The sequence below is a fragment of the Limulus polyphemus genome, unplaced genomic scaffold (assembly GCF_000517525.1).
Source record: "Limulus polyphemus unplaced genomic scaffold, Limulus_polyphemus-2.1.2 Scaffold8274, whole genome shotgun sequence".
NCBI lineage: Eukaryota > Metazoa > Arthropoda > Merostomata > Xiphosura > Limulidae > Limulus > Limulus polyphemus.
The window spans coordinates 2,396-6,744 of NW_013673884.1; the positions used below are offsets into that span (position 1 = coordinate 2,396).

Here is a 4,349-nt window from a genome sequence, read left to right on the forward strand (position 1 = left end):
TTGTTGTTGTTAAGTGTGGATGTCTGAAAATCAACGGCTGTTACTTGATAAAAACAAGTCCTTTTACCTTGTAAACAAGTATTTAAAATAGATATCTATTTTTCTACGTTCCTCTCAATCTGTCCATTTTACACTCAAAATAAGAAGAATGTAAAAATAGCATTTCCGATGATATTTTGTCTCCCACAAGTCTCTGGCCAAGAGACATTTCCTTGACTACGAGTTGGGCTGAACAATGAGAGACAAAATAGTCTTTAAAATGCTAACTATAAATAATACTTAAATTTTACTTTGTTACATGAAATATGTTCAACCTGAAATCTTTCCTTCCCTAATGTTACCATATTGCTTAAAAGCCAACAAGCAAGGTGTAAGTCTCATCACAAGCTACAAATAAAGCCTGGAATGTTTGAGAACAATAGAACAAATCATATCTATGTATAAAAAAGAAACCAATATTAAATACTACTCGTTATTAGCTTCCACGGAAAGTGAAACCGAGTCGGCTGAACTAGTTGTTGACGTTGAAAAATACTGATTCTCGTATAACCGATTTGATTGTTTTGATCTCCGGCTGAAGATTTTAAATTCACTTGTTTCGGTGATCTCGTGGTTTAGCCTGGAAACTCTATCATCCCTTGAAACCTGAGTAGTTACTCTGCTCTCTCCTTCCGATGATTTTAAATTGTTTGTTATTAGAGACTGTAGACCTCTACTGAAGTTGTAAGGGCTGCTGTCAGATGGAGAAGCTGTCGGAAAAGACGAACTGTATTAACAAAACAAAAACTTAATGTTTCGACAGGTAACGAAATAGTTTTTTTAAATAAAAAATGTCTACCATTTAAAAAATTAAGTGTGAATAAATAACACTTTATGAGATTTCTTTAGTTTCCATAATGTGTAATCAGTAATCGTAAATTAAACTTTTCCAAACTATGATACCTATATCTTCTTACACCTGCCATAATGCGTGATTGTTGATAACAGACTTATTTATAAAATATCATCTCCAAAATTGAAATTGAATGTAATAGTTCGCCAACGAAACCAATAAATAATACCAAACAGCAAATTTCTACCGCTGTTTGATCACCCTAGCAACTGCTGTCAACAAAAGCGCTAGGCAACATGCAGTTAGTTGTACGAGTTACTATACCATGGTTAGACATATTTCAAAACAACGTATCATAATTGTTACATTCAACAAAGAGATACGTATGTACTGCTAGCGAAATATATTGGTACAAATATTGAAGTACAACTGCATCGAAGTTCCATCCTTAATATTTCAAGGGTGATTAAAGTAAGAAAGTGTTGAAGGACTAATACAGGAAATAATCAAAGTTCTGTCCTTAATATTTCAAGGGTGATTAAAGTAAGATAGTGTTGAAGGACTAATACAGGAAATAATCGAAGTTCTGTCTTTAATATTTCAAGGGTGATTAAAGTAAGAAAGTGTTGAAGGACTAATACAGGACATAATGGAAGTTCTGTCTTTAATATTTCAAGGGTGATTAAAGTAAGATAGTGTTGAAGGACTAATACAGGAAATAATCGAAGTTCCATCCTTAATATTTCAAGGGTGATTAAAGTAAGAAAGTGTTGATGGACTAATACAGGAAATAATCGAAGTTCTGTCCTTAATATTTCAAGGGTGATTAAAGTAAGAAAGTGTTGAAGGACTAATACAGGTCTGTTTATGGAAGTTTGTATGTTTTATTGTTCTAGCCTATGTACGGACGTTTCTAGGTTTTGACGTTATGGCCTGTTTGTGGAAGTATGCAAGTCCTGACGTTCAGGTCTGTGTACAGAAGTTTGTATGGTTTGACATTATGGTCTGTTTATGGAAGTTTGTATGGTTTGACATTATGGTCTGTTTATGGAAGTTTGTATGGTTTGACATTATGGTCTGTTTATGGAAGTTTGTATGGTTTGACATTATGGCTGTTTATGGAAGTTTCTATGTTTTGACATTATGGTCTGTTTATGGAAGTTTGTATGGTTTGACATTATGGTCTGTTTATGGAAGTTTGTATGGTTTGACATTATGGCTGTTTATGGAAGTTTGTATGGTTTGACATTATGGCTATTTATGGACGTTTCTATGTTTTGACATTATGGTCTGTTTACGGAAGTTTGTATGGTTTGACATTATGGCTGTTTATGGAAGTTTCTAGGTTTTGACATTATGGTCTGTTTATGGAAGTTTGTATGTTTTGACATTATGATCTGTTTATGGACGTTTCTATGTCCTGACATTATGGTATGTTTATGGAAGTACGTATGTTTTGGTGTTCTGACCTGTACGTTTTTTGATTGGCTGAGCTTCATAGATAAATATTTTGTACCAAAGAAGTAATCGATACTAAGTCTTTGTTTTAAATCCAACTTTGCTTATCTTTAATAACCGAATATAAACCTTATTACTTTCATCTTGAGATGACCGTTGTCCATGAATGTCCACTCCACTGTCCTGTTCCTGTGACCACTCAGATTGTCCATGAATATCCACTCCACTGTCCTGTTCCTGTGACCACCCAGAGTTTATTGCGTTCTGGCTTTCTTTTATGAAAATTTCTGGATCTGATGTCTAAAACAAAGGTACTAACTTGTCAGTTACAGGGGAACTTTTAATTCTATGACGTCATAGAAACACTCAGACTAGTTATGTTTTAAGGGTTTTTATTAAATAATAGATCTACAAACATTTTCTTCATATTTTAATGGCCGGACGTATCCTAGAGGATTCATGGTTTACGTCTCGTTGCTGCAGAAACCTGCACTCTTCATTAAAGTAACTGAAGAGTTAGCGGTGTTGACTATGTGCTTTCCATCTAGTTAAAATTATGGACGGTTAGCGCATACGGAGTTTGTATATAGCTTTGCACGAATATCTGAACCAATCAACCAAACTATGAATAAGCGGATAAATTTAATTGAGTTAAGGAGAAAAATTATTACAAATACAACATATCTTTGTATTAGTTACATTACTGGTTTTTTTCACGTTGTTACATTGTTGGGATGAGAATAGCAAAAAGCTTTTGTTAAAACGAATTTCGTTGATATATATATATATATATGAGTACATTTTTTTCTGGTGTTCTGTAATCAATTAACATCGACACATTGCATTTCTTATTCCTCTCGTGCTGGTAGTACAAGTCACGTATATGCTATCTTTCTAGAAATTTGCTTCACGTATAAATGACGTACACGCACGACTGCTGCGTTGGAAAGAGTCAAACACACACACACACGCGCGCAACAGCAGTAGCTGAGATGACTATAATAATTTTATATGCTTGATTTTCTTTCTTTTAACCCTTGAAATTATAACATATAACAAACAACCAGACTTTTAATATTCTCTATTTCAAATAAAATCTAGCTTGATGTTTGAGAAATAATTTCACGCGACAGCTACAACCGTTAAACACAATGTATAAAAAAAAATACTTACAAATGGCGGCAAGTAGTTTTTAACTTTTAGCTCTTTCTCTTGGTGCTCTTTAACCTGAGAAAAGAACATTATATATTATTGAAGTTCGACAGATTTAGCGACATTTTTTCTTTTTTGATTTTGAATTATTCTTGAAACCCTTTTAAGGGCCTTTTTTTGTTAATCTAAATCAAACTTTTGAATCGCGAAATATTCAATAGATAAACAGTTAGTAAATCATACGTTTGATCAATAAATAAACACCAGCTGAAAATTTAGTAAATCAAAGTTTTGAGTCTCCCAATATACGCCAGCGTAACAGCTAGTAAATCAAACACTTGAGTGACGAAATATACACCAGCTGACCAATCAGCAAATTAAACAGTTATATCACTAAATGAACACCAACTAAACAGTTAGTAAATCAAGCTTTACAGTCACCAAATGAACACCAGCTAAACAGTTAGTTAATCAAACTTTAGGGTTACCAAATGAATACTAGCTAAGCAGTTAGTTAATCAAACTTTAGGGTAACTAAATGAACACCAGATAAACAGTTAGTTATTCAAACTTTAGGGTTACCAAATGAACACCAGCTAAACAGTTAGTTAATCAAACTTTAGGGTTACCAAATGAATACCAGCTAAGCAGTTAGTTAATCAAACTTTAGGGTTACTAAATGAACACCAGATAAACAGTTAGTTAATCAAACTTTAGAGTTGCTAAATGAACAAAAACTAAACAGTTAGTAAATCAAGCTTGACAGTCACCAAATGAACACCAGTTAAGCAGTTAGTTAATCAAACTTTAGAGTTGCTAAATGAACAAAAACTAACAGTTAGTAATTCGATGACGAGGAACCCACTTTGAGACTAATAATGGCTGGAGACGGCTTAAATGGGTAATG

General features: G+C 33.3%; 1 long non-coding RNA gene across 1 annotated transcript in view; it reads right to left on the reverse strand.

Moving 5' to 3' along the window:
* Window positions 1-606: 606 nt before the first annotated feature.
* Window positions 607-4,349, reverse strand: part of LOC111083127 — a 4,520-nt gene continuing 777 nt past the window's right edge. The window contains exons 2-4 of the long non-coding RNA XR_002608814.1: window positions 3,464-3,517; window positions 2,428-2,590; window positions 607-749 (exon numbers count right to left, since the gene is read on the reverse strand). This is a non-coding gene — a long non-coding RNA (uncharacterized LOC111083127). The remainder of the gene's footprint in view (window positions 750-2,427; window positions 2,591-3,463; window positions 3,518-4,349) is intronic.